Source organism: Diorhabda carinulata, chromosome 8, assembly GCF_026250575.1.
Source record: "Diorhabda carinulata isolate Delta chromosome 8, icDioCari1.1, whole genome shotgun sequence".
Lineage (NCBI taxonomy): Eukaryota > Metazoa > Arthropoda > Insecta > Coleoptera > Chrysomelidae > Diorhabda > Diorhabda carinulata.
Genome location: NC_079467.1, coordinates 4,045,844 through 4,057,922, shown reverse-complemented (window position 1 = coordinate 4,057,922; position 12,079 = coordinate 4,045,844). Strand labels below are relative to the sequence as shown.

Genomic DNA, 12,079 nt, shown 5'->3' with positions numbered 1-12,079 from the left:
AATACCTTGTATCTAACAGTAGCCAACTCAGATACAAATGACAATGAAACGAATCGACGTGCTAATGCCGTTAGGGAAAAAAGGTTTAGATGCCGCGTAGGTGTTTGTCGGGCGATGGACACATTGAATATTTAAAATCTGTTTAAAAAGCCTTTAAAGTTCTTTTTATGACTGCAAAGTTTGCTGATTTATATATTTTGATATACTTTAATGAATACTATTTTTCAAAACTGGGTCCATCATTTTTTATAACCCTGTATTATTGTTTGCGTTGGAATATTTGTTTTAGAGAATTTTTATTGACAGCAATAAAGGATGTTATGTTAAAATCCACTCACGATTACCAGTCACTGTTATCTAACGAATGTGAAGTTGAAAAACTATTGAGGAAACATTGACTTTTATAAGTTGATGACATGAAACGTTAAAAATTAACTTAATCGAGTATTTGGATTATAGTGCTTTTATTACCTAATAGCACTTCATGTAATTGGATATTTTTTAATAGTCGTAAACATATTATCAGGATAGACGGATCCATAGATAAAGGATTTTAATAGTAAAGAGACTAATAATTGTTTTAGAAATGTAGTACGAGGATTGCTACTTATGCTTTGAAATATGGCAACACTGATCAAATCTGTCCAATTATAATGTTTGACATTTTTAATGGTGAACGTCCTCAGAACGTGTGCTGTTTGAGATGCTTACAGATACAGATACAAATCGCGAACATTTTCGTGCGATTGATTTCTATGATTTTCGACTTAACCACAAAATTAATTTCGTAAATGTCGTCCAAAATCGGCTGTTGTGCCAGAAAACATCGATGCTGTGCATAAACCGATATTTCAAGATTGCCGTGTGACATACCTTAAGATTGAGAAATACTTGAGCATTATTTCCATCCGTATACATTTAATATTGCATTAACATTTGGTTGTCAAATTTGTTCGCGTCGGATACTGTATAATTTGACAATTGAAAGAGCCAAATATTCCACCAGCATTTGTTTGTCAGAGGTGGTTGAAAAAATCAGAAATAGCAAATTCAGAAGACACCGCGACAAAGCGAGCTCTCACACAGTCAAAATAACGAATTGATGGGTCATCCGCAGTAAAGTCCTTGTTTAGCACCTAATGATTTGTTCTTATTCCCTAAACAAACGTTCTATATAATTCAAACCAAATGAGTATTAGAAAAGAAGCAACAAATATATCACTAATTTTGATTTACGGAGAGTTTTGTTGAAAGGAGGAAAGAGAAAAGGACGTGTCTTCTCAGGTAGTATCAATTCAAAAAATTGATAATCGACAACCCCAAGCTACACCACTACCTTTTCTACGTACTGTTACCCCAGAAAGCATTTAACCAGATTTAAGTCTACCAGAAACAAACGACTAATTTGGAATTTCTAGAATAATTGTTAATAATCAGACTGAACAGTTTACTTACCACTGCCTCATCACTACAGTCAGTTACACCAACTTATTGTTTTCAAAGATCTTGGGTCTGGTAGTAAGCTATTAATTTTGAAATATACAGAATCTGTTTTGAAAGTATCAGTTTATTCCTGAGGGAATGTGTGGACGGTAGGCAGTCTGCGCGTGCACGATTGGAGTAGAGGAATATTGAGAACGTGGAAAAAAATCGGCAGTCAGCTCCCAGCCGTTGGATGTAGCAGACCGCTTGAACTATGAATCTCTGTCGAAACGCCTCATTACAAAGAATCATGGAGTGTTTACTGCAAAAGCGATACAACCATTCATTTCTATTTAGGGGCATACACTATTTGCATTTTGTTAAATAGCCGTTTGAAAGTCGCGAACAATTTGTTGTAGGGAAAATCTATATTATTATAATAATCAACTAACAGTCCGAAGGTGGTTAAATGTATGAGGATGTATTGATATCTAGTTGGCCTAGACCAGTTCCATGCATAAAGAAAATATTGCGATACCATAGCAACGAACAATAACTTATTAGAAGTGTTAGTGTAAAGTTTGACGTTAAAAAAGTAAACTAGAGTTACGCAGCAATGAATTAAAAGAAAAGCACAGCAATGCACTCATCTCCAGTTTGAAGGCATTTCTTGGGGTGCAAGAAAGTGAAAGTGAATATTGCTCGGGACAAGATAAGTGTTGAACAAACAATTTTGTCAAATTCCGAGCGAGATGTGGATGAAAACTATTAAAGAGGAAGAACATCTGCAATAAGCATCCCATGCCTCTTGTTTTGAGTGATACATTGAAGTTTCCACAGTGTGTCACGCAATAGTTTGTGCATTCAAAGCTTTATCAACGACCGAATCTTCCAGGCTACCAAGTGTCTGGCAGGCGTATTACAAATTCGAAATTGAGAAGGCTAGTTACGTTCACTTCAAATGAGAAAACATACGAAAACTTATTTTCTTTTATGTGCCTCGAATAAATGCATTATTCAAGATCCATGTCCAATTACAGACACTACAAACACTAAAATGGTTAAAGTGATAAACTAACTCAAAGAACTTGTTTCGATACATGAGATTATGAGACTATAAAAGTTCAATCATAGTACTTTTTGATCACACCTCGTATATTTGAGAACCAGTTACATTTATAACACAATTAAATGTCAGACTTTTTACCTCGGAGTTGTTTTTTATATTTGCCACAAAATTAAAAATTGTAAATTAAAGTATCAGTTTGTAGTTCAAAGGTTTATTTTTGTATCCTTGTTAGATTGTGAGATACAGGATGACAAATGGCACAGAGAAAATTCAGTTTTTTTCAAATTCTAATTCAAGAAAGTGGCGTTTTATCGAGCGTTCGTAAGGTTTAATTTTGAGACAACTTGTAATTTGTAGTACTTTTCCTTTCCATCCTAAAAGGTTCTCTTTGTTGAACTCGCCTTAATTTTAATCTAACTAAGACTTTTTCACCAGAAAAAATTCACCGGAAAATATTTCCTTTGAAATATATATAGACGACCATGCAACGTTCTCAGACGTATTGTTCTCGTTCATTTTCAACTTTTCAACTTCATCTGACTGTTACATTTTCACTCCTTTCAAAACGAGACAAAGGCCTAATCAAGAAACGCATTTCGTACCAAAGAAATAAAATCCACCATCTCCATTATTAAAATCATCTTTTTGAGTACGTTTTCCTTGATAATCCCGACTATTTTAATCAGTAAAGGTAAACGTTATAATCTGAGAAGTATCAGAAGTGGGTTTTGATGAAGATAGAACATTTAATTTTGTATTTAAATTACGTTAAATTGTATCCGAGGATGGATATTTTTTATTCTACAGTTTTATAAATCAAAATTTATTATTAATTTTATGTATACGAAGGTTGTAGTTGAAATATTTATAATTAGATCTGGCTTTTTGGTTTTACGGAATATTTTCCATAAAGATCAATACATTTTTGTATGCGTTTGAACCAATTGTCGCAGCATTTTTTCCATTTGGATTGAGCTATCTCCAAAATATATGATTTGAACGCATCAACCACTTTTTTAGGTATAGAAAACCGTTGAGCTTGTAATTTATTTTTGATCTTCAGGAATAGGAAGAAATAATTGTGTGTACGGTGGATGACCCATTAATTCCACATTTTGATTGTTTAAAAACATTTTGGATTGAACTGATGTGTGAGAGCCCGCATTATCGTGGTGAAGAATGATTCGTCTTCTGTGATTAGTTTCCCTGATTTCTTCGAACACTTCTGACAAACAAATACTGGTATACCATTTAGAATTTACGTTTTAATACAATTGTGACGACATGTCCAGTTATCCCGAAAATACAGGCGACTATTTGCTTCCAAATGCTTCATTCATGAACAAATTTTGTTGGATTTAGCTCGTCTTGAAAGACCCATACAGTCGCTTGTTGTTTAGTTCCAGATTCATACGCATATATTCAATTTAAAGATTCAATTTTTTAGCACCAATCGACATGAGCTTTTTTGAGAGGTAATTAAGCGGTATCTAAGATTTATGGCAGACAAATGTTTATGCAATATTGAATGTATGTGACTGGATCTAATGCCTGAGTATGCCTGGAGTATCTAATGCCGTTTATGCACAGCATCGATGTTTTCTGGCACAACAGCCTATTTTGGACGACCTTCACGAAATTCATCCTGTAGCTAAGTACGACCACAATTGAATTCGGAAAACCAGCAATAACAGTGTCTCGAGATGGGGCTTCATCACCAAAAGTTGAAGCGACTTGATTGGTACACTGCTTTTGGTTTAATTAACGTCGAAAGTCATAGAATATAATCGAACGAAAGTTTTCTTATGAAGATTATTGTTTCAAGTATCTATAAATTACTCAAATAGCACTCGTATGTTAACACGTTCTGAGTACGTTCACCATTAAAAATGTCAAACTTTTTGATGGCGTCTGATTTGACATATAGGTACACTCCAGGGTTGCCATATCTCAAAACTTAAGTAGCTTGTAGCGGTATTAGTGTATCGGTATCATATTATGAGTTAACAAATAGCTCTATAAACAATTCTTAACTTCTTGGATTCTCATTATAGTAAAGTACTAATTAATCATGAAATCATTAATTAAAATTTGAAATGGAAAGGCTAAGTAACTATGAATAAGAGACGCAACCTAAAGTTGATGTTATAAGTCCAAAAAAACGAGGATTTGGGGGATAGTAAATAATTAAAGACTAATCCAAAAAAGATTTTTTTGGAAATATCAAAAAAACTTGAAAATATATGAAACACAGGTCGCAACAAAAAATTCTCTATCTCATGCGCATGTTTTTGAGTAGTGTAAGCGCTTTAGTGAGAGCCGAGAGAGAAAATCAAAATTCCAAACAACGTTTTTTTCGACATTAACGGTATCGTGATATCTGAATGGGCTCCAAAGGGTCAGACTGTTAACCAGACTTCCTATTTGTCAGTTTTGGCAACACTACGAGAACGAGTTCGTAAAAAAAGGCCCGAGTTGTGGAAGAACTCGTGGATTTTTCACCAGGATAATGCACCATAACGCGCTATCTCGGAAGCAGTATTTGGCCAGTAAGCGCACTCCAGTGCTCGAACACCAGATTTGGCACCATGCGACTTTTTCTTGTTTCCGAAGATAAAATCTGCTTTGGAAGGGACTCGACTTGAATCGATGGAAGCGATAGTGCACAAAACGGCAGAGCTCCTAAAGACCATCACCGAAGAAAACTTCCAGCACTTCTCCGATCAATGGAAAAAACTTATGGAAAGGTGTGTGGCGCGGGGAGAGGAGTATATTTAAGAGAAGCATTCGAATGTAGAATAATTTTTCATAATAAAACCGTTTTTAGTAACCAGTCTCGTTATTTAATAGGCAGACCTCGTAATCAAGAATCTTACACGATACTTTGTTCTCAAAATATGAAGTTGAAATTTTATTGAGGAAACAACAAATTAATAACCTACAGACGGCCAGTATGTAAATCCGCATCTGAAGCTTATAACTTTACTGTGAAAAATTATTTGTTTTCAACCAAAATTTCGAAGAAGAAAAATAGAAATTAGTTTATTCAATAAGATAAGCAAACAAAAATTTTTATTCACAACATAATTCAAAATGAACTAGTAAAATTTCCTTCTGCACAACAAATTATCTTTTTCTTTCCATTACTTAAATATTAATTTGACTTAAAAAAATATTAAATTATATTGAGAACTTTTTATCCTCACATACATTACCACATAAATGAGTTACCTATTCTGTCCGTTTTTCTCGTAATCATAAGTTTCTTCACTGAATGATTATATGAAAAATTACAAACGTCGCAAGTTAAGAGAGATAATACATTTCCATTCACAAGACCTTTACAACAAAAAAGAACTAGCACCTTGTACTAAATTAGAAATATCGACTTTTCTCAACATTGTTCTCTTTTCTACAAAGTAAATCTGACAAGGCCTCATTCAACAAAATTATATTTGTACCATAACTCTTAGATGAAATTTAAATTTTTACAAATTATGTATGGATGGCAAGAAGACAATAGAAGTGGTAAGACTTCCCTCTCTCTGTTTTTTAGTTTAGTTAATTAATTCCAGCGGCGATTGCATAACTAGGGCACGCATTTGATTGATGATGGTTCCCACAGATATTTCGTAAAAAATAATCATTTTTGCATTCGAAGAACTGCCGCTGTAAGAGACACAGGTATTAAATTTCTTTAGAAGAATTAAAATACCAGCATTCTTTAGTATTATTTCCCACACATATAAAATTATTAAATTAATTGCATATTCTGAATATGAGGTATAAACCTCTTGAATGTTATTTTTTCAACGAAATATTCCTCTGTTTTTAAGTTAGGCACACGCATATCAGGCTAGGCATCTTTTATTTTTAGAAACAACTATTGAATTGAAATATTATGGTATTTCGGTTAATACATCATATCAAAGTTACCGAACCTTCAAATTTCTCATGTTATGGAAAAATTATATCAAAAAGTTGTAAGAATGTTGATTCAAAACAACTTTTCATAGGGAAAAAATGAGACTAGAAATTTTTTGCTTTAGAAAAATTACGGCTGACAGTTTTTTATTAGAAGATAAGAGTCACCTTTAATTTCATTGGTAGCTGAAATCAAATGCTGTCAACATTTCACCGATAGAATCGATAATCGAATTTTTCTCGATATTTTCTTGACCAGTTTCGATTTGGAGACTCAAGACATTTTTCGATTCTCGACATTCACACATGCGTATTATTTTAACCACTAATGTGACAGGTAGACCTCAATTAGTAGTAAAAGACAGTTCAATGTGATTTTTTGGTGATTTTTACGAGTCTGAGCATAAATATTAAATTCAGAAATTGATGCTAGTATTATAACCATTCAAGGATCATATTTATATATACGCATAAAAAAATAATGGTCTTTATTATTAATTTCAAGATAATTTCTGACCGATAATTTCTCCCTTTTATTATTTTCAATTCCGATCCTCGAAATACACTGCGCCAATAAACTTAACGCATATTTCGTACAAAGGAGAAATTTATTTGAGTACAATATGGATTACAAACCAGAGATGGGTACCTAGTAGAACTGAAAACTGCTTTGAGGTACATCATTACCAATAATTGGGAATTCTAATCGGTCTAGTTCCGTGGGCCTCGCCCTAGCTCATAGAGGTTCTACAGGATTGGAGAATTTCCCGGATGTCTTTGGCATGTAAGCAAGCCTCTTCAACTATGTCAAGTCCTCGGATATTTCTTTGTGCTGTAATAAGAGCCGAAGAATTGCAGATAATGTGTATCATATATACCTTCCTTATTCCCTAATCTAGATCGGAGGCCCTGTCTATGTCGTATCTGCGTTCCTGTGATCATGTTAGAGTAAGTATTTACCCCCTACTTTGTTGTAGTATTTCCGTCGCCTAGGCTAAGAGGTATGTTCCACTTATGAAGGTTTAAGCTTGTTCGCAACTCTTTGACAGAAGCCACGCCTTTTTGTTTTTTTCTTTTTTAAAGTTTAGACTCTCCATAATTCGCGTGTAAAGCTCTGCTCCTGAGTTCCTATGTCCAGGAGTTCAGAACAGCTGCACCTCTCTCTCGCTAGCTTGTAGCATTCCAAAATCAACTTTTATTCGATGATCGCCTACCATTAGTTCCGTTAGTATTAATGCCCATTTATGTGGGGATACTGGCCGAAATTCTTAGACTAATGGTCAAACTGAGGCTGGAGATCCTCCTCGATCTGTACAACACGTTTTTGACAACAGACACCTTCAGCGACCGGTGGAAGGTGGAGACGCTAGTTCTTATTCCTAATGACAAAGGTGACCCGAATACACCGACCACCCATCGATCGCTGAGCTTACTAAGTACTGCCGGTAAATTATTCGAACATTTACTGAGACCGAGACTATTAGATGGGATATAAACAAGAGGTAGCCTTTCAGACAGACACTGCTATACGATACGACCAATCGTAATGTTAGCAAAACTAGAAATGAAGGAATGTCTTGAACACAGCCAGGTGGGTGGCACTTAAAGACCGCTTCGGGATCCCAGATTTCTTTCTGCCCTCACGTACGAAAGACAACTCAAAAAGCGGCCGAGAGGGCAGCATATTTGAGCCGCTTAATGGCAAATATTAACGGTCCACTGTCGAAGAAACTAAGGCTGTTGTTGGCGACAACTCACTCAATTCTTCTGTATGAGGCGGAGGCTTGGTCAGACGCTCTGAAAATAAAAAAAATTGCAAAACGATAACTATGGTACAAGGTACACTGAGAATCACCAGCTACTACCGGACTGTCCCTAGTTCCCGTGGACCTCCTGGCTTTTGAGCGTGAGAGGATATACCGAAGTAGCTCAGATATAACACGACAGGATGCGACAACAATCGAATGCACTAGAACAATACGAATGTTGCAACAACGATGGACAGAAGAGAAATCAGCTGAATGGATGCGACGACTAATAAAAGACCTTAGACTTCTACATTACCCAGCTTTTGACGGGACACGGCTAATCCCGACACTATCTTCACAAAATAAATGTTATTCGAGTGTAACCACTGAAGGAGTTTAAGAGAGGAGGTAGAGAAGACTGTCGGCAGCATCAATTTTGATAATATCGTCAAGGTGATGCTGCACAAGTTAAAATATTTGCAACTGATTGCTATCTATACAGAGATAACTCTTAGGTAAAAGAATGTAGACGGCTGCCTGGTACGTAGATATCATAATAGAAACGCAACAAACAACATACACGGACAGACCCACCAACCAGAAGAAATATCACAATAGTCCCTGGTTGGAAGAAGATGACAGAAGATGGCGGTTTAGTTGGTAGGTTACGGCAGTCCCACATATCCATCAGCTCTTCTGGTGAAATCCGTTACTTGGATTCCGTATCTTCTTGAAAAAAATGCCCATTTACTACTACACTCGAATTCTAAATGATTTAAGCTTGATATCAGTGGGTTTGAGAAATTTGAGAAAGAAAGGTTTGTATAGGAAATATTATCGAATGCTTCACTTCACTTCTTATTCTACTTCCTGTAGCACTCAGATTCCGTTTAACATTTTTATTATGTAAATATTTCTGGGAATAAAAATCTTTTCTTTGAATATTTGTTTTGTACCAAAAAAATTAAAGTAAGCGAAAATCTTGACATACATATATTAATATTATACTTTTAACGTATTTATTTATATCTATATTATGTATAACTATTTTCTGACATCCAGATAGAATCCATTAATTTAACGATGTTATGCAAACTAGCTTGGAGGAATGTGAAATATTCCAAACAGTGAGGTTATACCCGATACAAACACCTACTCATTATAGCATTAACTATCTAGCTCAAATCCAATCCAACGTCGATGTACTTGATACACTGTATAATTTTCCAGCTACCTATATCATTTTGGAAAATATTGTAGCGCCCTATACTTGCCCACAAGTGATTTCTATATATCATTCTAAAAAAATGGTTTTCATTCATTCTATGGATCTTTTTCGTGTGAAAACTTATTCATATTATGTTTAAAATGTTTAAAATAGCTGTTACAATATTTTTATAGTCCATAACCTCCAGAAATTTCCAGCCGATCAGCCAGCAGAATAAAATGTTTTTAGAATGTTGGTACTCACCATTTCCAATAAAAGATTGTCTCCCTGCATAATTATTTATGACTATATCTTCTCTATGATACATTTTCCGAATTCCCCATTCGAATAACACCTTGAAAATAAACTAAAAATTTAGTTTTAAGTGAATGAAAAAAAAATATATAAATAAACGCATTTTACCTATCAGCAGCATAAAATTGAAACTAAATTAAAGTCTTAATATTTATAATTACTTGGACAAAATTAACGCACAATTTTAATTAATTCAAATATTAACAGTATAAACACAAAATAAAACTAAGTTACATTTAAAAAATAATGAACACCTACAAATTAGTCGAATATCAACTTAACCTTAATTTACTTTTTTCCCCAAAGTTTGTTTCTGTTGGAAATGCATAAATAAACTATCACACCTCCAAATGACTTCGAAATCCTCTTTTTGAGACAATCTCATAGGTGTTCTGTAGGATTCATATCCGGACTGTTAGGTGGCCACTTTAATAAAGGGATATTGACATCATGCAAGTAGCCAATAACCTGTCTAGTCACGTGAGGACGAGCGTTGTTCTGTATAAATGAAAAATTACTCCCAAAAAGGCGTTACATGTTCGACAATAATGTTTTCTAAGTAATATTGGACAAACATCGAAGCAAATTCCTCCTAAAAACAACACGCTCACGTCCATCTGGAGCTTTTAGGATAACTCTAGTTTCATCGGAAAACAGAACCCGTTTCCAATCATTGATGATCCAGTTCTGATGTAGTTTTAAAAAATTTGATCTCTGAACTTCATGTTCTCCGATAAGCAAAGGTTTCCTAGTCTTCTGTTGCTTAACTCCGCTTCATGTAAGCGTCTTCTAACCGTTCGAGATGATATATCGATATTTCGGGCAACGTTTCCGCCCTTGTTCTGGTCTTCGATGGTATGAACCCTTTTAATTAAAAGAAAAAAGATGTCCACCGAAATTGTGAAAATCGAAAAATTGGAGTATCATCAAGTACCTGTATGTAAAATGGTTAAAAGGAAAGCAGATATGCTTGATATCCTTGGTGATCAATGTCCTTCGTATGCAACCGTGAAAAATTGGACTACAAGTTTCAAAACAGGTGAATTTTCCATTGAAGATGATGACCGATCGGGAAGGCCAGTTTCTGTGTCAGTCCCCGAAAATATCGATGCAGTTCATGACATGATTTTATCAGACCGTCGAATTGAGCTAAAACGGATATCTAAAGCACTGAATATTTCATACGAATGGGTTCATCATATAGTTCACGCCAATTTGGACATGAGAAAAATTGCTGCAAAATGGATCCTCACATGTTTGAATGTTGACCAAAAACGTGCAAGGGTAGAAGCATCGCGTTCGATCTGTACTCGATTTGAAAACGATGTAGACTTAAACCGAATTGTTACCATGGACGAGTCTTGGGTACATTTCAACGAACCAGAAAGAAAGCAACAATCGATGGAATGGCCACCCTCTGATTCTCCAAGATCTAAGAAGTTTCGTGTCCAAAAATCTGCTGGAAAAGTTCTTGCTTCAGTTTTTTGAGATTGCCATGGAGTAATCATGATTGATTTTTGATAAGGGTAGAACAATAATTGGAGATTATCAATCGACTTCACTGACCACTCTACGGAAAAAAATTGAAGAGAAAAGACGCGGAATGCTATCCAGTGGTGTTTTGTTTTTGCAGGACAACGCCCCTGCACACAAATCTTATGTTGCCATGTAAAAAATTCGTGATTTAGGGTGGTTTGAATTACAAGAACACTCCCCCTTATTCACCAGATTTGACTCCATTCGACTATCATCTCTTTCCTCAACTGAAAAAAAGTTTAAAAGGTCGTAAATGCATCCAATTAAGAGGAGAATATGTTGAGTAATAGAATATTTTGACATTGAAATTTTGTTTTGTCATATAGTCGGCTAAGAATATTCTCGTATAATAGTATTAATTATATATTTCTTAGAGTTTAGTTCTCTTCTGATTCAAAATTCTCTTTTTCGTGTTCTAGGAATTTTTGATTCTTAATTTTTTTTGTTATTTCGTGGTTTGTTTCTTATCGTATTGATGACCTTTTAATCCATTTTCTAAATACTAATATGTCTGCCCTATATAGACAGCGTTACAATCAGTAGAAGGTTCTTGATATATAATGTTACTTATTGTGTTTTTGGGTATTTTCGACTTATTAAAGTATATTACGTTAAAACAATTTCTATCTTATAATGAAGATTGTATTTATATTGTTGTATTTGGCTACAAGTTTTTTGGCAGACAATACAAATCAAGCACTGTACACCGCTTTTCCTTCCCTTCTTATATTGCAACACATATATGTTGGAGAAAATTCGTATTCGTAATAGACATTTAAATCAACGTATCAAATTTAAAAATTATTGAGCTTTTCGATACGTTCTGTATAGCAACAAATTGTTTTGTTTATTTTTCAC

General features: G+C 34.6%; 1 protein-coding gene across 3 annotated transcripts in view; it reads left to right on the top strand.

Annotated features, from left to right (window-relative positions):
• LOC130897384 (rap1 GTPase-activating protein 1) overlaps positions 1–12,079 on the top strand; it is an 848,316-nt gene that overhangs the window by 593,670 nt on the left and 242,567 nt on the right. The window lies entirely within an intron of this gene.